Genomic DNA, 25,851 nt, shown 5'->3' with positions numbered 1-25,851 from the left:
CCCGTTGAAGGGTAGGTTGCGACACTAAGGAATAAGAGAAAGAAGTTGTCACAAGCAAGGCCAAAAACAAAGGTAAAGGAAAGCAAGCAAGAAAAAAAAGAATGCCTCATCTAATGAGGATCAGGCCGAACTAGAAGAAGCCATTATCAACAACCTAAAGGACTTAACTACCTACTCTTGCACTCCGACTTAAGCATTTGTTCTCATTTGTCCAAACATATTGATATTTAAGCCTTTGAGATTCTTGACATCAGGACTCCATCCTCATCCTAATGATCTCATCTTTGCAAGTGTCATCAAGGCTCAGAACCTATTTGAGTTCTACATGGGCTATTATCCTCCCAATCTCTTTATCAAAATGTCCACACTTATGAAGTTCTATCCTAACAAGGTGTGTGCAAGATTGCTAACCTTGAACTCCAACAGGAAGAAGAAGACAAAGCTTATTGCACCAACGTTTCCTATTAGGCATGCTATTAAGTGGCATATATACTTCTTCCTTAGTGCTAAAAAATTGAAGCGATCATTACAAGAAGGGAATGAGTTCTTTGAAGATGATGCAAGACATGTTTAGTAGCAGCATCTCTAGGAACAAAGAGCTCAAGGTGATAGCTCAAACCTCTTCCAAGAGGAGAAGGAGAAGTTAAACCTTATAGGGCATTTCACTTTGATGATGCCACTACCTATTTTCTGGTTGACAAGCCACAACCACTACTTGGTGAAGTGACTATGTTGATGAATGTCCTAGGTGAAAGCTTTTATTTGTCTTGTTCAAAAGGCTTGTGAAGATGGAAAAGAACACATAACAAAACAATTCTCAAGATGGGTAGAAGAGGACCTTGAAATGCACATGAGAAAATATGCAGTGCCCAACTAACAAGGACCAAACGTGAAAACCATGTTGATCACTAAAGTTTAAAATGACTTGATGCTGGAAGAGAATGCACATATTGTTGAACACTTGGTGCAATATCGAGTTAACAATCTATTGGAAGTTGTTCACATTTTTTACACTCAAACTGATGCTAACATCTAACATGAGAAACCTTCTAAAGAACAACCTCTTATTGGTGAAGTTGTATTTGTTGAAGAGACTTTTGCTGGAAAAGCCTCTGAGAATAAGGAAGAAGTCATCATTGACGAATCCAATGTTACTTCTTCTGAAGTACCTTTGGATAATCCATAACCTCAACCTGATGTTCACACCCAGTTGGTGGTTTCCTCCTAATTTACCTCAATTGTGGACACTGGTCACTTAGACTCACCCCTACAAGCAGATCCACCCAATGTTCATGTTCCACCGCTTCCATTGGATGTGCAAAGCATTCAAGCATGATCAACCAGTCTTTGGATGCAAAAAATCTAGCTTTCAATGCTTAGTTAGACGCCCAACCTGCCATGTTTGAAGCCCAAAATGTTGTTCGTGAACAAAGGATACTGGAGACTTATCAATATGTAGATACAAACATAAGAATGCTCAATGACTCAATCTCTATGCAAATTCTCACTTCATTGCAACCTATCCTAAGTTTTCTTGTCCAACCTCAACAACTTCCACCTCCACCACCACCTAAACCTCAATATCCACCTCCACAACTCCCACCACCACCACCTCCAAAAGATCCACCTAAGTAGAGCTTTTGAACCCATATTTTATTGATGACAAAGAGAGGAGAAATTGGAATTTTGATAACTTAGAGCTTTTGTTATTTTCTTTCATCTTTGTATGCTCTTGTAAAACTTTTGGTGCTTATATTAATATATAAGGCGGTAGATCATATGTTGTGTTTTTATTGCTTACTCTAATTTTATCTGTTTACAAGCATAACTGAAAAATGTTGGGCTTAGGGGGAGTTCTTACATTTTTCATCATACATCCCCTATGATATTACATAATCATTTGCTTTCTCACTATGATACATTTACCTTTAATCATTTCTTATTTGATCAAAATTTAATATTGTTTGTCATAATCAAAAAAGGGGGAGATTATTAGAACTTGAGACATTAGACGATGTCAGGTCCCTCAATTCCTATGGTGTTTTAGATAACATAAGTATTAAAATTTGTATGGAGTAATGGAAGTGCTATGGGTAAACACCATCCCCTATCATATGATATTACATAATCATTTTCTTTCTCACTATGATACATTTACCTTTGATTATTTCTTATCTGATCAAAATTTAATATTGTTTGTCATAATAAAAAAAAGGGAGATTGTTAGAACTTGACACATTAGACGATGTCAGGTCCCTCAATTCCTATGGTTTTTTATGATAACATAAGTAATAAAATTTGTATGGAGTAATGGAACCTTTTAAGTGTTACAGGTAAACACCACCCCCTATCATATGATATTACATAATCATTTGCTTTCTCACTATGATACATTTACCTTTGATTATTTCTTATTTGATCAAAATTTAATATAGTTTGTCATAATAAAAAAAATGGGGAAATTGTTAAAACCTAAAACATTAGATGATGTTAGGTCCCTCAATTCCTATGGTTTTTTATGATAACATAAGTATTAAAATTTGTATGGAGTAATGGAACTTTTTAAGTGTTACAGGTAAACACCATCCAATCCTTATTTGGTAACACCTTAAACTTATTGTTTAAGTTTATCCATGTGTCCATTTCTCTATAACTTATTTTATTAAAGCTATAACCAATATGTTGTATCAAAACAAGCGTTCAAAGATATTATGAAAACCAGTACCAAAGTACTATGTGCTTTTACAGATCCAAAAGGACATAACTAACTTACATAAATGCTTTATATTCAAATAGTTAACATCCAAATGATTGGCTCTCATGTGAAAGCATTTCGAGGTTTATTTGCACACCAGAATGATCTATTATTTGAATTTTCCCTCTTTATGTTTGGTTTGAAATTCCCTTAACGTTTGAATTTCTAGTTGCATGCTCTTATAGACAAAAAAAAAAAGAATTAACTGCAAGAGCCACAATAGTACAAGTAGTGGAAGCAGCTAGTGTGCTGGAGGAAAAAACATTGTATCTTTTGTCTCCTTTCTCTCTCCTCTCAACACTACCACCTAATGGATGCTTTCACTAAATTTTATAAAAGGTGTCTCAAGGATCAACACCACACAAGACTACAATAAATTATTCAATTGTTGAAACTCTGTCAAAATGATTGGATGTTCAAACGTTAGAACTTAGAAAGTTTATCCTTTGGTTATCAAAGTTGTACATTTGTATTCAAGCTTAATTGTATATTATTTATTTGAGAGTTTTGAATATTTTATTCATTCAAATTGTTGTTTGAAAAGGTAGGAGTGGCTTAATGATCGTAAAAGAATACTTGGGTGTTTCTTAATCTCAGGGGGAGATTAAGGGTGAGGTAGAAGTGACCTAAAGAATACTTTTCATAGCCATAAGTGACAAGGTAAAGACTTGTTTGTAATTCGTTTATGTTTAGTGGAACCCTTCAAGGATGACGTAGCTCCATGTGGAGCTTGTAGGCCTTGGATCTTCTTCATCAATGGAGTCCTTTGCTTCTTGAAGTTTAATGGCAGTGGAATGGAGAAGGAAGAAAGATGATTGGAGATGCCACTTCAAGGAGAAGATGAGTCAAGAAGAAGCTCACCACCATAGGAAGCCATGGATAAGAGCTTGGAGGTAAGAGAAGATGATGGAGGGAGAAGGAGAGAAGGAGCACGAAATTTTATGCCTCAAATGAGGTCTGAACTTTGAAGTGTAATTCTCAAATGAACAAATTGAAAAAATGCACACACATGACCTTTATTTATAGCCTAAGTGTCACACAAAATTGGAGGGAAATTTGAATTTCTATTCAAATTTCACTTGAATTTGTGGAGCCAAAATTTCACTAATTATGATTAGTGAATTTTAGCTATGGTCCATCCCACTAATCCAAGATCAAGTCCAAGATTCTCCACTAAGTGTGCTTAGGTGTCATGAGGCATGTAAATGGGGTGTAGCATGCAAATGCTCACCTCCCCCTCTAAAATTTAATTGAATTAGGCTTCTGTTAGTCGTCATTTACGACTAACATTTGTGTTGAAAAGCTTTAGGAAAATTATGTCTTTTCCCCAATTTATGGTTCTTTTGGTAGGTTTGTACATATTTTTAGGTTTAGTTTTGATTTTTATGCATTAGATATGCCCTTCAATGTGAAATAATGAGTTTTCAACTTCAGTTTCAGGAGAAAAGATGAAGAAATAGAAGGTTGTTGCAACTGGTGTCTCGCTAAGCGAGGCATATGCGCTTAGCGAGTAACATCCGCTAAGCGAGACATCAGCTCGCTTAGCAAGTTAAGGGAATCTAGAAGAGAATCTGCCACACATGCACATGCCCAGCGCGCCATCAGCTCGCCCAGTGAGTCGTTTGTCTCTTCTGGTGCTTAGCGCGCCTGACGTGTTGAGCCAAAATTCACTTACTCGCGCTTAGCGTGAAAATGGCGTGAAGTGAGCCTTCGAGGACAAAAAGCCCTTAAAAGCTGAAGTTGGCAAAAAAGGAGGGAGCTTTGGTAGAAAACATAGACAATTACTACATGAGAGATGCAACAGGGCAAGGGAGCACCAAAAACCTCAGCTTTCAAGAGGATTCTAGGTTTTAGAGAGATTTTTAGGTTCCTAGAGGTGGAGGAGACATCCCCACTATTGTGTAATCTGAATTTTGCTTCCAAAACCTCCTATTGTAACTAAAAAGTGATAACTTGCCATGGAAGGCTAAAGCTTTTGTTGGGAATTTTCTGCTGAGTCTTGATGTAAATATTCTTTACTATCTATTTAATGTTGCTTTGATGTGTTCATTGCTTTTATCTGCACTTAATTCTTGCATGGTTTTGGTTTGATCACCCATTTGTGTGTAAAGTTAGGATTTTTAGCATTGGAAAATGTTTTGAATCCTTAGAACTAGATAGAGCAGGGCTAGATAACTGTATTGTCTGGACACGGAGTGTAGGGACTCTAGTTTTTAATATGTTGTGATCTTAATATTGTTCAGTTAGGCTAAGTTCGACAAGGGATCCGAGAACGAAGATTAATTAGAATTAGCCCATTCATGCGAGACATCGGTGTTTGGGATAATTGTCCTCAGCATAGAACATAGAAACAACATTAGATAGAGAAAAACCCTTAATTGCATCAAGTTACTCAGTAGAAAGGCCCAACGTTTTAATCATCTGTTTATTCTCACATTTACATAGTTAATTTTGTAGTTATCTTTAGAATTGCAACTATATCCTGTTTTTATTTCTATTTCATGATGTTACACAAATGTCTACTTATTGAATGAATGATTTTCTGAATAAAACAAACTCCATGTGATTCGATACTTGGTTCTTACCGTTTTATATTACTTGTGACTCAATGTACTTGCTGATAAATTGCACAGTTGTAGTAGAGGCAAAAAAAGTATTTTGGCGCTGTTGTAGGGGAGTTTGTTTCCATTTAGAAAAGTTTAGTTCAGTTTGTAGGCATTGATTCTTTATTCTTTGATTAATTTTTGTGTGAATAGTTAGTTAGTTTAGAATTTATTTTCTTTTGGATTGGTTAACTGCTGCTCTTGCTAGTGCTTTGTATGCAAAGTAAATCTTCTGCAGGTGATTTAGTTCCACTGGATTTGGAAATTGAAGCCACTTGTAGAAGAAACAACACAGAAAGAAGAAGGAAAATACTAAAGGACATTACAACATCACCAATTCTTGAGGAACCTCAATCATCCGAGTCATCTTCTATCTTTCTACAGACAAGGGAATCTGAAATAGGGTCACCTGAAGCCAACATAATGGTTGAAGATCAACCTAGAAGAGTGACCCTTGAAAACTACTCTAGTTTTGTTGTGCTGCAATTTTTCACTAGTATAGCGTGGCCAGAGGTTCAAGCACATAATATTACTTATCCTCATTCTTTAATACAACTAATACAGGGCAATTTATTTCATGGCCTACCGAATGAAGACCCGTATGCACACCTAGCGACTTACATTGAAATTTGCAATACAATCAAGATTGCAGGTGTGCTGAAAGATGTTGTAAGGTTGAGTTTGTTCTCCTTTTCACTGTCTGGAGAAGCAAAGAGATGGTTACATTCGTTTAAAGGGAACAGTCTTAAGACTTGGGATGAAGTGGTAGAAAAATTTATGAAGAAGTATTTCCTCGAGTCTAAGACTGTAGAAGGAAAGAAAGCCATCTCCTCATTTCACCAATTCCTAGATGAGTCTTTGAGTGAAGCTCTAGAAAGATTCCATGGCTTGTTGCGAAAAACACTGACTCATGGATTTTCAGAGCCAATTCAGCTGAATATATTTATTGATGGGTTAAGGCCACAATCCAAGCAGCTCCTTGATGCTTCTATAGGGGAAAGATTAAATTGAAGACCCCGGAAGAAGCCATGGAATTGATTGAAAATATGGTTGCAAGTGATCATGCAATCTTGCGTGATCGGACGCACATTCCCACCAAAAGAAGCCTGCTGGAGCTCTCATCTCAGGATGCATTATTGGCACAAAACAAGTTGTTGTCCAAGCAGCTTGAGACTTTAACTCGATGTGCTCGCTAAACGTGCCTGTGCGCTAAGCGAGTTCATCGGTTTCTATTGAATTTCTGGGTTTTCGGATGAACTCGCTAAGCCGGCTTCATCCCGCTAAGCGTGTTCATCATTTTTGTTTGAATACATGAGTTTCTGTATGAACTCGCTAAGCCACTGCACTTCGGCTTAGCGAGTGTTTAAATTTCTAGTTTTGATTAAGTGTTTGTATGAACTCGCTTAGCCGGCTTGCCACGCTTAGCGAGTTGTGTTGGTTGAGTCACAATCTAAGAGGCTTTTGGTCTTCTGTTAGTGGCTAAGTGAGTCAGTCTCACTAAGCCATATAGCCTCTATTAGTTGAATAAGCCTGGGCTAAGTGAGTCAGTCTCACTAAGCCCAAAGCATTTTAGTTTTTTGAGTTTTGCTCATGCGCTTAGCGAGTTAGTCTCGCTAAGCACAATTTCTTCTCTGTTTTGTTTTATTTTGGAATTCGGCTTAGCGAGCCTGCTCGCTAAGCCAATTAAGTTCATGTAGTTAGTTTGGGCTAAGCGCCTGATGGCGCTAAGCCTGTTTAGTGTGTCGCGCTAAGCAAGTCTGTCTTGCTAAGCACAATTAGCTCTCTGTCAGAGAATAAGGCTTAGCGAGCCATGCTCGCTTAGCCACTGTGTTGTTTCAGCTAAGCGAGTGTGCCTCGCTTAGCCAGAGTGTGTGTTTTTGTGTTGTCATGCTAAGCACGCCCTGCGCGCTAAGCGAGTGCTATTATTTTCATAAGGCGTGCTAAGCGAGCCAGACTCGCTAAGCGCCCAGTCTGTTTTTCTGTTTCATTTTTCTGCTTTTAGTTGAAATAAAAACTTGTCTAAATTGATTCTTCTGACTCTTTTTGATGCAGATGGCCTCCAGGAAGATGAAATCCGTAGCCTCCTGGCCCCAGGAGCCTTATGACGCCACCAGATTCATCTCTGAGGCTGCTTGGGAGAGGTATTCCCAGAATGTTCACTCCCGGAACATCCTTCCAGAGAGGAACGTTATTCTCTATGTTGCATAGTACGACGAGTTCTGCTGGGAGCTCGAGGGGCGGTGTTGGCATAAAGCCTTGACCAGACAGCTTGATGGTCACATAGATGTGGCCCTGGTCAAGGAGTTTTATGCCAACTTGTATGATCCAGAAGACAAGTCCCCCAAGTAGGTCTGAATGTGAGGAAAACTGATTAAGTTGGATGCCGCCTCCCTTAATGCCTTCCTGGAGACGCCACCAGTCATTCAGCTAAGGGAGCAGTACACTTCTTACTCTCTTTTCTACAGGATGCGTACAGATCCTTAGGAGCTTGCTTCCAAGCTCTGTACTCTAGGGCGCGGATTTGTTTTGAATGCTGAAGGGGCACCCTGGAAGCTCCTGAGGAAGGATTTGATGACACTAGCCCAGACTTGGAGTGTGTTATCATACTCTAACCTCGCTCCCACTTCTTATACGTCCAATTTGAATATAGACAGGGCGAGGTTAGTCTATGGGCTAGTCATGAAGATGGACATGGACTTGGGCTCGCTCATATTAGGTCAGATCTCACAGATGGCCCAGTCCAACTCCTCGCGGCTCGGCTTCCCAGCCCTCATCACCAATTTATGCGTCTCCTGAGGTGTTATCTCAGACTCCCTCACCTTCGAGTCTCTCAGCCCTACCATTAATTTGGCATACATAAAGAAGAACTACTAGAACCTGGATGATCCCATGATCATATTTCCAGGGACCCGTAAGGCTTGGGCTCGAGGATCTGAGGGCCCATCTTCTTCTGCTCCCCTTGTTCTTGCTTCTACACCTCCAACTCCTTCTGCTCCAGCCCCACCACCATCAGCATTAGTTCCAGCACCCTCCGGCACCTCCATGTAGAGCTCAAACGTTCTAGTGTCGATGCTGTAGAGCCTCCACCATGGTTTACGCCTGGTGATGTAGAGTATCCATGATTTGGCTCAGCATTGGCCCATCATGAGTATGGAGGAGTTCACAGTTCAGGTGGCCTAGCCAGGAGTCCAGCCTTCTCCTTTGGGGGGAGGAAAGGCTTTCGTAGCCCAGAAGCCTCAGTCAGAGATTTAGCCACAGCCGGAGGCCACTCCAAAGACCACTCCGCGAACTTCTCCAGTTACTACACTAGGGGTAGAGGTTTCTGATGAGGAGGATGGCACTGCAGATACAGATTATGCAGCAGATATGGCAGCAGCACAGAGCACTTGGGATCCATGGCTTGTTATCATACTCCAACCTCACCCCCACTTCTCATACGTCCAATTTGAATATAGACAGGGCGAGGTTAGACTATGGGCTAGTCATGAAGATGGACATGGACTTGGGCTCGCTCATATTAGGTTAGATCTCACAGATGGCCCAGTCCAACTCCTCGTGGCTCGGCTTCCTAGCCCTCATCACCGCTTTATGTGTCTCCCGAGGTGTTATCTTAGACTCCCTCACCTTCAAGTCTCTCAGCCCTACCATTAATTTGGCATACATAAAGAAGAACTACTGGAACCTGGATGATCCCATGATTGTATTTCCAGGGACCCGTAAGGCTCGGGCTCGAGAATCCGAGGGCCCATCTTCTTCTGCTCCCCCTGCTCTTGCTTCTACACCTTCAGCTCCTTCTGCTCCAGCCCCACCACCATCAACATTAGTTCCAGCACCCTCCGGCACCTCCATGCAGAGCTCATACGTTCTAGTGTCGATGCTGCAGAGCCTACACCATGGTTTACACCTGGTGATGCAGAGTATCCACGATTTGGCTTAGCATCAGCCCATCATGAGCATGGAGGAGTTCACAGTTCAGGTGGCCTGGCCAAGAGTCCAACCTTCTCCTTTTGGGGGAGGAAAGGCTTCTGTAGCCCAAAAGCCTCAGTCAGAGCCTCAGCCACAGCCGGAGGCCACTCTAGAGACCACCCCGCGAACTTCTCCAATTACTACACTAGGGGTAGAGGTTTTTCATGAGGAGGATGGCATTGCAGATACAGATTATGCAGCAAATATGGCAGCAGCACAGAGCACTTGGGATCCATGGCATTTTACAGCTCAGGATATCCCTCAGCCAGCCCAGGATGCTCTCTCTTCACCTCAGGACGAGCCCACAGCAGCACAGGAGGAGCCATGATTGGATTACGATTTATTTTTTTTGCTTTTGATACATTTTATGTTCGGTTTATGTTTTTAGTTTCAGTTTTATATTTCACTTTATTTAGTTAGCAAATTTTACAGCTTGTTGAATAGTTTATAGTTTTCATTATTATTGCAGTGGTTTGATTTGATCTGAAAATTTTGTGTTTGTGAATGAATTGAATTGATCGATTGCATGGATTGAGTGAATTGTGATGCGTAGATCATATGCTTTAAATGAGTATGCAGTAATTAGAAGAGAAAGAACATGAATTAGGAGCATGACTGAAAATGCGTAGATCATAGAACACAGAAACAACATTAGATAGAGAAAAACCCTTAATTGCATCTAGTCACTCAGTAGAAAGGCCCAACATTTTAATCATCTATTTATTCTCACATTTACATAGTTAATTTTGTAGTTATCTTTAGAATTGCAACTATATCCTATTTTTATTTCTATTTCATGATGTTACACAAATGTCTACTTATTGAATGAACGCTTTTCTGAATGAAACAAACTCCCTGTGATTCAATACTCGATTCTTACCGTTTTATATTACTTGTGACTCAGTACAGTTGCTAATAAATTTCGCAGTTGTAGTATAGGAGAAACAACTTCTCCCAATTCAATTAAATTTATTTCCCAACACACACATCAAATATTCACTTAATGAATGTGAAATTACAAAACTACCCCTAATACAAAAAACTAGTCTTGGTGTCCTAAAATACAAGGGCTGAAAATTCCTACATTTCTAAGGTATCCTACCTACATTATGGAGCCCTAAATACAAGGCCCAAAAATAATGAAACCTTAATCTAATATGTACAAAGATAAGTGGGCTCATACTTAGCCCATGGGCCCAAAATCTACCTTAAGGCTCATAAGAACCCTAGGGCCTTCTCTTGCATCTCTGGCCCAATCTTCTTGGAGTCTTCTATCCAATGCCCTTGGGAGGTAGGATTGCAGCATTCCCTCCCCCTTGAAAAAGGTTGGACCTCAAATCCAGAGGTTCATGAATCTTAGGGCTTCTTCCCTCAACACCTGTAAAAAGAATAAAAACATATATATTAGTGGTGTTTGGTATGTTGGAGTAAGGTAAGGTCTGAAAACCCATTTCCTGGGCATCTTCCCATGAGGGAACATGGTTCCTCACCAACTTAATGAGTGGTGCTACAAGTATATGATAATATGGGACAAACCTTTTGTAAAAGTTTGTTAAGTCATGGAAGCCCCAAATTTTCCTTATACTTGGTGGAGTGGGCCACTCAAGAATGACCTTTATTCTCTTAGGGTTTGTGGGAACCCCTTGATCACTATTTAAAAAATTAAGGAGAGTAATGCAATAAAACATACCTTTTATGTATTTTCATGTTGATTATTCCTACCAAAAAGTACAACAAACCTAAGGTGTCCCATATGATTACCTAAGTTTGTATTGAAACTAAAAATAAGAACAAACCTACCTAATGAGTCCCTATGTACAAAAATCATGAAGATGTTGGGTGCATGAGTGATTTTACAAAAGAGGGTTGCACCACTCAAAACATTCATCATACCACCTATTTTAGGGATTTGGTGCTTAATAATACTTATTTCGGGCACCAACAAAGCACAAGGTTTTAACTCTTGCGAACCAAACCCTCATCCAACAACTCCTTTACTTGAGGAATAAACTCAAGCCCAAGAGGTGTGGCAATCCTAACAAGTGTCTTCTTACAAAGGAGAAAATGTGGAGGTTGTCTAAAAGGGGAAGTTTCTTTAATGTTAGCCTTTATTGTAAAATGACTTTCCCTCTTAGCTAACCTCTTGGAGGAGACACTTACCTCCTTATACTCCTCCTTAACCATTAATGGTTGTCCTTCCTCTTGGGGCTAGATTTCTTCACTAGATTCTTCCCCTTTTGCTTCTTCACTTTCACTACAGGAAGGTGAAGTGGTAGCCTCATCTTGACTACTATAAATGTCTTGGCCCCTCATGATCATGGTTTTCTCGGTGGGGCATTGAGAAGTAATGTGTCCTCTTCCAAGACATTTAAAGAACTTTATAAAGCTAGTCTTCTCTTGCATACTAGCCTTAGGGGGTTGCTTTTTATTGTCTTCCCCTTATCATCTTTGGGCTTAGAAGGTGATGCCACTAAGATGCCTAGACCTTGGTCTTTCTTTGGATAAGAGTGAGAGCCATAAGATTTTAAAGTAGACTTTCTTTTAAGTTTTTGCTCTACCCTTATTTCCCAATCTAAGTAAGCCTCTACATTGTCCTTCCTATGGAAGTATGGGAGGTTAATGTTAGTCTCTTGAGGATTTTTTTCATTTTCTCTCCTATGGGAGTGAGGTCTAAGATGTGACCTATGTCTTCCTTCATAATAGTCATGAAGTTCTTCTCTTAGGCTCTTGCAAGAGTTATGACTACTATAGGAGGGATGTTTTTCTTTTCTTAACTCTTTTAGTATTTTCCTTCTTTCTTGTTCCATTATTTGTTCCCTCTCATCTTGATTTAGTTTTACCCTCTCTTTTCCTTTTTCTTTTCTTTCTAGTTTTTCTTTCCATAACTTGAGGGGACTTAACTCATCTAAGATTCTAGATAAAGGGTCCTTATGACTAGTATCCTCACCATTAACATTAGATGAATGATGACTCATGTTGGTTCCTAAGTTGTGGTTCTTTCTTGTTGGGGGTTTGAAAAAAAAAGTAAAAGCTAGGGTTCCAAAAGAACTCAAGATAAGCGTGATAAGCAAGAAGAAAGTATTATGCAATAACAAGATAAGCTAGGTGTGACTAGTAAAGAAAATAAGCTATGAAAGTAAGCAACAAATTAAAGTGAAAGAAATGTAAACTAGGCGGTTCTTAAGAGTGTTTGGATGACCTCATTTAAGGTTCCCACAAAAAACTCACTATACTAAGGAAAAATTACCTAAAATTATTACACACAAATGGAAGTAAGGTGACCTATTGGAAGCTCCCAACTTACTTCCAATGAAAGGCCTTTTTGTTACAAAATTTAAAAGCAATGAAGGTAAGTAAATTGTCAATTACAAAATTACAAAAAGGTCCTCAATTTTGGTGGTTGTTCCCTCTTTGGTGATTCACTCAATTTGGAGTGCTTCTTAGTCCAATAGATCTTAAGGTGGTTGGCCCCTTGCTTCTTGACTCAAATTCTTAAAGGGATGGCACCAATCCTCCTTTGCAATTCCCTATATGGCAACTCACAAACAAGGAAACAAAGAAACAAGCAATAACCAAAGACCAAAAAAAAATTAAATGAAAGATAAACCAATAGAATTTTATCAAGACAAATCTGCAAGGATTATTCAACAATTAAAGCAATGACAAGCACATAAAAGCAAGCTATGACTCAAAGAGAAACCTAGAATGACTCTAGAGTAGAGTATAAAAAACTAAAAAAATAAGACTTATGAAACCTCTAGTTTTGGAACTTTTTTTCACACTAATTTTAAATTGAAATTTCATAACTATGATTGGTATAAAATAGGCACAAATTATAGAACAAATTTCTAGAAAAAACAACAAGCACACTTCACTTTCACTTTTTTTTTCTGGACACTGATTTTCCTACCAACTTGTGTGATTTTTCGTATTTGTTCCTTTTATCCAAATCACATGGTTCTTTTTCTATAATTTGTTTCCAGATGTCTATAAAATTCAGTAAAAATTTCAGCTCAAAATTCACAGTGACCAATTCCCAGTAATTTTTACAAGTACGTATGTTCAAGCTGCCAACATCAGCGATTTCAACCTAGAAATCATAAGTAGTGTTTATGTTGCTTAAGGCTAGGATAATTACAATTTGTGTTTGCTTATGCTCAAATGTCTTGAATAACACAATTCAAGAGAGCTTAATACAAGTACGTATGTTCAAGCTGCCAACATCAGCGACCATAACTCAATTTCTTCATATGCATCATATAGGAAACTCAGAAAACAAAACAAAGTCCAACAACAAGACTACTTCTAGGAATTGATTTAGAACATATTATGAACTAAATAACATGCATGAATTAGACTCAAAATTCAAAAGATAGGCTAAGAATGACAAGAATACATGAACAAATGTATCTAGAATTCAATCAACAAAATCAAAATTCAACACAAACTTAGAACATAATGTGACAATTATTATGACTAAACATGACTCTAAGACAACATGGATTAAGTGATTTACACTTAGATTTTTGTGTGTGTTTTTTTTTCTAATCAATATTTTGGAAGAAAATTTAAATCTAAAGGTTCAGCACAAGAAGATTATGACTGCAAAATGATAGAACCTAAAATCAACACAAAAACATGATTCAAGAGTAGATCTATAAAATTTGAACCATAGGAATGCTAGAACAAGTGTAGATCTAAGATTTATTCAGTTTGTTTTTTTAATCTACTCTAAACAGCACCAAACCACAAGAAAATGGAGGATATACATGGAGAATAAGATAAAGAATAAGGAATTAAAGTCAGTTGACCGAACAAAAAGATAGAGGAAGCAAAAGAACATCACCTAGACGAAGATGCTCTTGATACCACATGATGTAAACTTGCTTGTGAAGCTTCTATGGAGGCTGGATCTTTGACCTTCAATGAGGTCCTTCAATGGTGATTTTCCACCATAGAGATGCAGTGGAAGATAAAGGACAAGAGGTGAGAGGAGGCGCCATCCACTAGGGAATAAGTCATAGAAGAAGAAGCTTCACCACCAAGAGAGTGCCTTGGATAAGAAGCTTAAAGAGGAAGCTTCAATGGAGGAAAAGAAAGAGAGAGAGGGGGGGGGGGGAGAGAAGGAGCACGAAATTTTGTGCCTCAAATGAGGTCTGATCTTTAAAGTGTAATTCTCAAATGATCAAAGTTAAAAAATTGCATACACATGGTCTCTATTTATAGCCTAAGTGTCACACAAAATTGGAGGGAAATTTGAATTTCTATTCAAATTTCACTTGAATTTGAAATTGAATTTGTGGAGCCAAATTTTGGAGCCAAAATTTCACTAATTATGATTAGTGAATTTTAGCTATGGTTCACCCCACTAATCCAAGATCAAGTCCAAGATTCTCCACTAAGTGTGCTTAGGTGTCATGAGGCATGTAAAGCATGAAGGACATGCACAAAGTGTGACTATATGATGTGGCAATGTGGTGTAGCAAGCAAATGCTCACCTCCCTAGGAAAGGACCAGTTACCAGAGCCATGAGCAAGAGGCTCCAAGAGGAATGGGCTAGAGCTGATAAAGAAGGCCTTAGGGTTCTAATGAACCTTAGGGTAGATTTTTGAGCCCATGGGTCAAGGTTGGGTCCACTCTTCTTTGTAAATATTAGAATAGGTTTTTTTTTCTTCTTTTGGGCCTTGTATTTTGGTCATTCTAGCAGTATAGGGTTTTAGCCTTGTATTTCAGGACATTTTGAGTAGTCTTTGTAGTAGGATTTTTGTTGTATTTTCATGTATTTTGTCATGCGGGTGAGCTTAGCTATTATAGGTGTGTGTAGCTAAGCTCTAGCTTTTCTTCTTAAGAGGTGAGCTTAGTTATTAGAGGGGTGTGTGTAGCTAAGCTCTAGCTTCTCAAGGAAGCTTCTCAAGGAGGTGAGCTTAGTTTTTAGATGGGTGTGTGTAGCTAAGCTCTAGCTTCTCAAGGAAGTTTTCTCAAAGAAGCTTCTCAAGGAAGTTTTCTTAAGAAAGCTTCTCAAGGAAGCTACCTAGTCTATAAATAGAAGCATGTGTAACACTTGTTGTAACTTTGATGAATGAAAGTCTTATGAGATACACTTCAAAGTTCCACTTCTCTCCCTCTTTTATTCCTTCAATTTCGTGCTCCCCCCTTCTCTCTTTCTTTTCCTCCATTAAAGCATCCTCTTCAAGCTTCTTATCCAAGGCAATTCTTGGTGGTGAAGCTCCTTCTTCCTTGACTTATTCCCTAGTGGATGGTGCCTCCCCTCTCCTCTTCTCCGTTGCCTTTCGCTGCATCTCCATGTGTAAAATCACCATTGAAGGACCTCATTGAAGCTCAAAGATCTAGCCTCCATAGAAGCTCCACAAGCAAGCTTCCATCAAGTGGTAATCAGAGCACAAGAGCTTCAAGTAGGTGCTCCTTAAACCTCCATTAATTTTTTTGCTTTACCTTCTCTTCCATTGTTGTTTCTTCATTTTTTCTCCATGTATCTCCTCACATGTCTTGTGCTAAATGTTGTTAACATGATTCTTTAGAGTTTCCACCGATTAAACTTGCTATAGAAGCTATATTTGATTTTCTATGGTTCAAATTTGTTGTTCTTGTTCTCGAACCATGAATTGTGTTGAGTTTAGGTTCCTTTGAGATTTGTCTTGTTATTTTTTGTGGCTGAAACCTAAACCATAAAATTCTTACAAAAATATTAAAGTAGAAGAAAACCTCAAAAATCTAGAGTGACTTGTTCACCTATTGTAGTTTTGTCATAGAAGTCATGTCTAGTCATGAAACTTGTCACATAAGATTTCTTATGTTGTGCTGAATTTTTTTTTTCTTGTTTCTTTGTCTAACTCATTTGTTCATGAGTGTATGAAAGTATTTTGGCCTATTATTTTATTTGAGTCAAATCTTTCATGTTAATTAGTCCTTAACATGTTCATGCAAAATTCATAGAGAGTCTTTGATTGTGAACCTTTTCTTGAACTTTTAGGTTTCCTTATGATTGTGTCTATTGTGAATTTGAGTTTTTGTGATTGAATTGCTGGCTGAAATGTTGAGCCTAAGTGAATATTGAACTCCTAAAACTGTGGTAAACAATCCTAGTTAGTTCAACTTACATAGGAAGGTTGAAAGTAAGCCCAAGGCAATCAATATACCATGCTTAAAAAAAAATCGCTGGTGTTGGCAGCTTGGACATACAAACTTGTAAAAATTACTGAGAATTGGTTACTTCTAATTTTGAGCTGAAAGTTTTACTGAATTTTCTAGACATCTGGAAAAAAGTTATAAAAAAAACCAAGTGATTTGGATGAAAGGAAAAAATACGAAAAATCACACAAGTTGGCAGGAAAATCAGTATCCAGAAAAAAAAAGGTGAAAGGAAATGTGCTTGTTGTTTTGGCTCAAAATTTATTTTATAATTGGTGCCTATGTTATACCAATCTTAGTTCCGAAATTTCAATTGAAAATTACTGTGAAAACAAGTGCCAAAGCTAGAGGTTTGTTGAGTCTTTTTTTATAGTTTTTTTTACTCTACTCTAAAGCCATTCTATGTTTCTCTTTGAGTCCTAGCTTGCTTCTATGTCCTTTTCATTGCTTTAATCGTTTAGTAATTCTTGAAAAATTGTCTTGTTAAAACTCCATTTGTTTAGCTTTCATTTCATTTTTTTTTTTGATCTTGGGTTATTGCTTGTCTCTTTGTTTCCTTTTTTGTGGGTTGCCATATAAGGAATTGGAAGGAGGATTGGTGCCATCCCTTGAAGAATTTGAGTCAAGAAGAAAGGGGCCAACCACCTTAAGAGCTATTGGACTAAGAAGCACTCCAAATTGAGTGAATCACCAAAGAGAGAACAACCACTAAAATTGAGGACCGTTTTGTAATTTTGTAATTTGCAATTTACTTACCTTCATTGCTTTCAAGTTTTGTAACAAAAAGGCCTTTCATTGGAAGTGTGTTGGGAGCCTCCAATAGGTTACCAAACTTCCATTTGTGTGTAATAATTTTAGGCAATTTTTCCTTAGGATAGTGAGTGTTTTGTTGGGAACCTTGAATGTGGTCATCCAAACACTTTTAGGATTCACCTAGTTTACATTTCTTGCTTACTTTCATAGCTTATTTCTTTTACCTTCCATTGTCAAACCGCCTAGATAGCTTGCATTTTACCAATTAGTTTTTTTTACCTTATCTTTCACACCTCTTTTAGTGTTTATTTTGGCTAGTTTCAACCATAGTTTCTTTTACCTTTTGTTTTCAAACCTCCAACAAGAAAGAACCACAACTTAGAAACCAACATGAGTCATCATTCAACTAGTGTTAATGATCAGGGTACTAGTCATAAGGACCCTTTATCTAGAATCTTAGATGAGTTGAGTTCTCTCAAGTTATGGAAAGAAAAACAAGAGAGAAAAGAAAAAGGAAAAAAAAAGAGTGGAAGAAATAAGTCAAGATGAAAGAGAGAAAATAAGAGAGGAAGAAAGAAGAAAAATAATAAAAGAAATGAAAAGAGAAAAACATGCCTCCTATAGTAGTCATGACTCTTGCAAGAGTTTAAGTGAAGAACTTAGCGACTATTATAAAGGGCGTCATAGTTCACATACTAAACATCACTGCCAAAGAAGGGAAAAGGATAGAAGGCCTCAAGAGGTTAACATTAGTCTTCCATATTTCCATGGAAAAGATAATGTTGAGGCCTACTTAGATTGGAAAATGAAGGTTGAACAACTCTTTGCTTGCCATCATATTAGCGAAGAGAGAAAAGTTCCATTGGCTACCCTTAGCTTTCAAGGGTATGCCCTCTATTGGTGGACTTCCCTTGTTAGGGAACGAAGGATTCATGGGGATCCTCCTGTAGAGTATTGTAATGATCTTAAGAGTGCCCTTAGGAAGAGGTACATTCCCTCTTACTATGAAAGGGAGCTTATGGACAAGCTCCAAAGGCTTAAACAAGGAAGTATGGGTGTTGAAGAATATAGACAACAAATGGAACTACTCTTTTTAAGAGCTGGACTTAGGGAGGAGAAAAGGACAAGCATAACGAGGTTCCTTAGTGGGCTTAATATGGAAGTAAGGGACAAGGTTGAACTCCGTCCATATAGGGACCTAGATGAACTAGTCCAACTTTGTATAAGAGTGGAACAACAACTAAAAAGAAAGTCTTCTTCAAAATCTTATGGCTTTCACTCTTATCCAAGGAAGGACCAAGCCCAAGGAATTTTGGGGGCTACACCTTCAAAACCCAAGGAAGAAAAGGGTAAGACCATAGAGAAATACACCCCTAAGACTAGTTCCCAAAAAAGGACTAGCAACATTAAATGCTTCAAATGTCTTGGGAGAGGTCACATTGCCTCTCAATGCCCCACAAAGAAAACCATGATTATGAGAGGTCAAGACATTTATAGTAGTCAAGAGGAAACTACTTCTTGCCATTCCTCTAGTGGAAGTGAAGATGAAGTAAGGGGTGAAGAGTCTAGTGAGGAAGTCTACCCCCATGAAGAAGGTGACCTATTAATGGTTAGAAAGCTCTTTGGAGGTCAATCTTGTGATCTATCTCAATCCCAAAGAGAGAACATATTTCATACAAGATGCAAAATTTTAGATAAAACTTTTTCTCTCATTGTGGATAGTGGATCTTGTTGCAATTGTTGTAGCACAAGATTAGTTTCCAAGTTGAACCTCACTATCATTCCCCACCCAAAACCTTATAAACTTCAATGGCTCAATGAGCAAGGGGAAATGATAGTTAACCAACAAGTGAAGGTACCTTTCTTCATTGGGACATATAAGGATGAAGTTAATTGTGATATAGTTCCCATGGAGGCAGGACATATTCTTTTAGGATGGTCGTGGCAATTTGATAGGAAGATCATTTACAATGGCCTAACTAATGAGATTACCCTCACCCATCTTGGCACTAAATTTGTGTTGCATCCTCAAACACCTTCACAGGTGGCCAGAGATCAACTAACTATGAAAGATAAGAGGGATGAGGAAGAAAAACTAGAAAAACAAAAGAAAAAGAAGGATAGTAAGGCCTTGTCTTCAAAGGCCAAGGGGAAGGAAAAAGAGGAAAAGGATTCCTCCAAGAAGATTGTTAAGAAGGAAATTCATTTTGCAACAAAAGGTGATATTAAAAGAGCACTCCTTCTTAAACAATCATTCTACCTTCTCCTATCAAGGGAAACATCCCTTAGCACTGCCACAATTCCTACATTTGAGACCTTACCCGCAAAGGTCCAAGAACTCTTACATGAATTTGGTGATATATTTCCCAAAGAGATACCCCCTGGGCTACCTCCTTTAAAGGGAATAGAACACCAAATAGATTTAGTCCCAGGAGCAAGCCTTCCTAATAGGCCAGCCTATAGGACTAACCCTCAGGAGACTAAGGAGATAGAGTCTCAGGTTAAAGAATTGTTGGAGAAGGGTTAGGTCCAAGAGAGCCTAAGCCCATGTGCTGTGCCAGTGTTGTTGGTGCCCAAAAAGGATGGTACGTGGAGAATGTGTACAGATTGCAGGGCCATCAACAACATCACTGTAAAGTATAGGAACCCCATTCCTAGACTTGATGGTTTGCTTGATGAGTTGCATGGTGCCAATATCTTTTCAAAAATTGATCTTAAAAGTGGGTATCACCAAATCAAGATGAAAAAGGGTGATGAGTGGAAAACTGCTTTCAAGACCAAGTTTGGTTTGTATGAATGGCTAGTGATGCCTTTTGGGCTCACTAATGCACCAAGCACCTTTATGAGGCTTATGCATCATGTCTTAAGGGATTTCATAGGTAGATTTGTAGTTGTTTATTTCGATAATATTTTAGTGTGCAGTAGGAGCCTAAATGATCACCTAGGACATCTCAGGCAAGTTCTTTCAGTCCTTAGGAAAAATACCCTCTATGCAAATATAAGAAATGTACATTTTGTGTAGATAATATAGTTTTCTTAGGGTTTGTAGTTGGTAGAAATGGGGTCCAAGTGGACCCTGAGAAAATCAAGGCCATCCAAGAGTGGCCCACCCCAAAAAGTGTGGGAGATATTAGGAGCTTCCATGGGTTGGCAAGCTTCTATAGAAGGTTCGTTCCTAATTTCTCTACAATTGCATCACTTCTAAATGAGCTAGTGAAGAAGAATGTGGCATTTACCTGGGGTGAAAAACAAGAGCAAGCCTTTGCTTTGCTAAAAAAAAGCTTACTAAGGCACCTGTTCTAGCTCTTGCTGACTTTTCTAAAACTTTTTAGCTAGAATGTGATGCCTCTGGAGTGGGAGTTGGAGCTGTTTTGTTACAAGGTGGGCACCCTATTGCTTATTTTAGTGAAAAACTTCATGTTGCCACCCTTAACTACCCTACCTATGATAAAGAGCTTTATGCCTTAATAAGAGCACTCCGAACTTGGGAACATTACCATGTTTCCTAGGAATTTGTCATTCATAGTGATCATCAATCACTTAAGTTCATTAGAGGGCAAAGTAAGTTAAACAAAAGGCATGCAAAATGGGTATAGTACCTAGAGGAATTTCTGTATGTTATCAAATACAAAAAGGGAAAAACAAATGTGGTAGCTGATGCCCTCTCTAGGAGACACACATTGTTTTGCTCCCTAGGAGCTCAAATTTTAGGATTTGATAACATTAGGGACTTGTATGCTTTAGATGAACATTTCTCTCCCATTTACAAGAGTTGTGGGAAAAAGGCCAAAGATGAATTCTATTTGGATGAGGGGTATTTGTTCAAAGAGGGAAAGCTTTGCATACCCCAAGGAACCATCAGGAAATTACTTGTGAAGGAGAGCCATGAGGGTGGGCTCATGGGCCATTTTGGGATAGACAAGACCCTTGTCTAACTCAAAGAAAAGTTCTATTGGCCCCATATGAAGAAAGATGTCCATAAGCATTGCACTAGGTGTGTGGCTTGTTTACAAGCCAAGTCTAGGGTGATGCCTCATGGGCTATACACACCCTTACCCATTCCATCTGCACCTTGGGTAGACATTAGTATGGACTTTGTCCTTGGGCTCCCTATAACCCAAAGAGGTGTAGACTCTATCTTTGTGGCGGTGGATAGGTTTAGCAAGATGGCACATTTTATACCATGCCACAAGGTGGATAATGCTTCCCACATCTCAAAACTCTTTTTTAGGGAAGTTGTGAGACTCCATGGTTTGCCTAGGACCATTGTGTCAGATAGAGATGCTAAGTTCCTTAGCCACTTCTGGAAAACATTATGGGCTAAGCTAGGAACAAAGCTTCTTTTCTCTACCACTTGTCATTCACAAACTGATGGGAAAATAGAGGTAGTGAATAGGTCTTTATCCACCCTTTTAAGGGCTCTTCTAAAAGGCAACCATAAGTCTTGGGATGAGTATCTTCCTCATGTAGAATTTACCTACAACAGGGGGGTTCATAGAACCACCAAGCAATCCCCTTTTGAGGTTGTCTATGGGTTCAATCCCTTAACACCCTTAGACCTCATTCCCCTCCCACTTGACACTTCTTTTATACATAAAGAAGGGGAATCTAGGTCAGAGTTTGTAAAGAAGTTGCATGAGAGGGTTAAGACCCAAATAGAGAACCAAACAAAGGTGTATTCACCTAAGGGCAATAGAGGAAGAATGGAGCTAGTTCTTAATGAGGGGGACTGGGTTTGGCTCCATCTTAGGAAGGAAAGATTTCCTACTAAAAGGAAATCCAAGCTTAACCCTAGAGGGGATGGACCTTTTCAGGTCTTGGAGAGGATCAATAATAATGCCTATAGGTTGGACCTTCCAAGAGAGTATGGAGTTAGCACCACTTTTAATATTTCTGATTTAATTCCTTTTGCAGGTGAAGCTGATATAGAGGAGGAGGAACCAACAGATTTGAGGTCAAATCCTCTTCAAGGGGGAGGGGATGATGCAATCGTCCCTAGGAAAGGACCAGTTACCAGAGCCATGAGCAAGAAGCTCCAAGAGGATTGGGCTAGAGCTGATAAAGAAGGCCTTAGGGTTCTAATGAACCTTAGGGTAGATTTTTGAGCCCATGGGTCAAGGTTGGATCCACTCTTCTTTGTAAATATTAGAATAGGTTTTTTTTTCTTCTTTTGGGCCTTGTATTTTGGCCATTCTAGCAGTATATGGTTTTAGCCTTGTATTTCAGGGCATTTTGAGTAGTCTTTGTAGTAGGTTTTTTTTTTGTATTTTCATGTATTTTGTCATGGGGGTGAGCTTAGCTATTATAGGGGTGTGTAGCTAAGCTTTAGCTTCTCTTCTTAAGGAGGTGAGCTTAGTTTTTAGATGGGTGTGTGTAGCTAAGCTCTAGCTTCTCAAGGAAGTTTTCTCAAAGAAGCTTCTCAAGGAAGTTTTCTTAAGAAAGCTTCTCAAGGAAGCTACCTAGTCTATAAATAAAAGCATGTGTAACACTTGTTGTAACTTTAATGAATGAAAGTCTTATGAGACACACTTCAAAGTTCCACTTCTCTCCCTCTTTTATTCCTTCAATTTCGTGATCCCCCCTTCTCTCTTTCTTTTCCTCCATTAAAGCATCCTCTTCAAGCTTCTTATCCAAGACAATTCTTGGTGGTGAAGCTCCTTCTTCCTTGGCTTAATCCCTAGCGGATGGTGCCTCCCCTCTCTTCTTCTCCTTTGCCTTCCGCTGCATCTCCATTGTGTAAAATCACCATTGAAGGACCTCATTGAAGCTCAAAGATCCAGCCTCCATAGAAGCTCCACAAGCTAGTTTCCATCACCTCCCCCTCTAAAATTTAATTGGATTGGGCTTCTCCCAATTCAATTAAATTTATTTCCCAACACACACATCATATATTCACTTAATGCATGTGAAATTACAAAACTACCGCTAATACAAAAAACTAATCTAGGTGCCCTAAAATACAAGGGCTGAAAAATCCTACATTTCTAGGGTACCCTACCTACATTATGGAGCCCTAAATACAAGGCCCAAAAATAATGAAACCTTAATCTAATATGTACAAAAATAAGTTGGCTCATACTTAGCCCATGGGCCTGAAATCTACCCTAAGGCTCATGAGAACCCTAGGGCATTCTCTTGCATCTTTGGCCCAATCTTCTTGGAGTCTTCTATCCAATGCCCTTGGGGGGTAAGATTGCATCAAAGGATTTGAAGGAGAATTGGACGTAGCTTAAAATTTTAGTGAACCAGTATAAACCTTGTGTTTTTACCCTAGCTTATGTTATAACCTGTTTTATCTTCAACTACTTTTATCTTGTTATTGGATGCACAAGTTTTGTGAAAAATACCTTTTGTGAAATACTGGGTTTAAGCTATTGGGTGCTCTTATGGAGACTATCCATATTGAACTTGTGATTAAGCTTAATTTATGAAAATTTTCATATTTCAAAAAAGCTTTAAGTTTCATTTAACACACTATTCACCCCCCCTCCCCCTTTTCTAGTGTGTTACTTGAATTTTCAATACGACCGTTGTTAGACGTTTTTCTGTCTATAAAAGGAATGTGTTTTATATCCTGAAAATAATAATCCTCATTATTCTCTCTATTTGGATTCATTGTTCTTCTCTTGCTAGTTTTGATACCTTGATTGATTTGGGATGAACCTGATAAATCCTTGTGGATTTACACTTTATGCAGATAAATCCTTGAGGACAGTGTGTCTAACACACGTCCCAGACTATTATCTTTATATATTGCTAAGCTCTACAAATCGGAGAATGAATTGACGTTCATGATTAAACAAGTTCTTGATTTTGTGGTGATCATGCACTACTAGAAAAAGGACATACGATGATGGTTTTTAGGTACATACGAAGATGATTTTTAACCATCTTTCAAGTCAACATCATTAAAAGTGTTGACTTTTGATGACGGTTCCAAAAAAACCGTCTTAGGAAAATACATCATTTTAAGACGGTTCTTAGCTAAGAGTCGTCTTAGAATAGTGCGTTTTTCTAAGACTAAGAACTTTTTTAGAATGGTGCATTTTTTCTAAGATAGTTTTTTTTATTAAAACTGTCTTAGAAGAGTACCCTTCTAAGATGGTTCTTAGCAAATAACCGTCTTAGAATGGTACCCCTCTAAGACGATTTTAAGCTAAGAACTATCTTAGAAGGGTAAAACTATCTTAGAGTGGTTTATTTTCTAAAATTATTTATGAATGTCATCATGTATTTAATTGTGTTTTTCAATAAAATAAACATAAAATAGAATAATATTAAGTATTCATTTAATTATTTTTTTCCTTATCAGACACATACATTATATTTTAATTAACTATTTGAATTAAGCATATATTATATACAATGAATAATGCACAGAAAAAGGAGTTGTATGACAATAAAAAATATAACTATACATATAAAAATATGAGAAACATTAAAAATGCCTAAAGTTAAAGACAATATATAGAGCAAGTCCAAGGAAAAAAACTCAATAATAATACTATTATTTATCTCTCTCATAATTACATTAAAAATACCTAAAATTAAATAACTGTGAATGCTCTACAGTATATAACATTCACAATTCAGTCAATAAATAATGTTATTCCTGATGAGAATTTCAGGTTAGTTCAAATCCATGCACACTACATTGTTCTTAATGGTCGCTTTATATACTCCCCTAGATAAAACAATTTGGTTAGTTAAGTTCTAAGAGGCACACACACAAAGTTTCAATTTAATGAAATATTTCTTAGCTTTTGTCATTAATTTCTGTGTTTATACTTTGTAGGATTGAAGTTCATTTTGTATTCTATGAGATTTTCTTGCACAAGAATTTTTCATATAACGAATTGAGCTAATTGCCCTTGATAACTAACAGGATTTATATCTTTTTCAGCCCTTTGGTCAAGTTCCAGCTGCAGAGGAAGGTGATTTTAGGCTCTTGGGTAAGAAAACAAAGCACCAAAAAATGAAAATGTTTTTGGCTTTAACTATTTTTGTTACTCCCTTTTTAATGTTGTTCCTATTTTGATATTTTTCTCTTCCATTAGTATATACATTTTAAGAGTAAATTCTTATGTTTATCATATAAAGAAATAACTTATTTTAACCTAGCCTTTTGTATTATTAATCCAAATTTAATGATTATAATAGAATTTTCTTATTCCATTTATTTTTTCATTTGGCCTTTTGTTCCCTTTCAATTTGATCTCAATAGAAAAGCAATAGAATTTATTTCGATATATTTTACTTCATAGTTCACTCTATGTCTCATTATATTTCATTTCTTTTTTCATTAAATATTCAATAACCTTAAAAGAAATTGAGTTCAAAATCTAATTCAATCTCATAAAAAACATGAGACTAAGATCTCAAAACACTATTATGTTTAGGACAAGACATCTAAAGAGTATACAAATAAAGGTCATCAGAAAATGAATCTAAAATAAACTTTATTCTATCCTAAAATTTGAGTTTAAAAATTAATTCAATTTTATAAAATGTACTCATAAGATGAAAAATGTTCTAAGTATTATAATTCAACAGCGTGGGATCTCATAGGTTTTTAAAAAATTTGGGGGGAAATTTTTAATAAAAAAATTAGATAAATTGTGTTTT

The sequence above is a fragment of the Glycine max genome, chromosome 13, assembly GCF_000004515.6.
Source record: "Glycine max cultivar Williams 82 chromosome 13, Glycine_max_v4.0, whole genome shotgun sequence".
In the NCBI taxonomy this organism is placed as follows: Eukaryota; Viridiplantae; Streptophyta; class Magnoliopsida; order Fabales; family Fabaceae; genus Glycine; species Glycine max.
The sequence above is the reverse complement of the archived record's forward strand: the minus strand, read 5'-3'. Positions refer to the sequence as shown.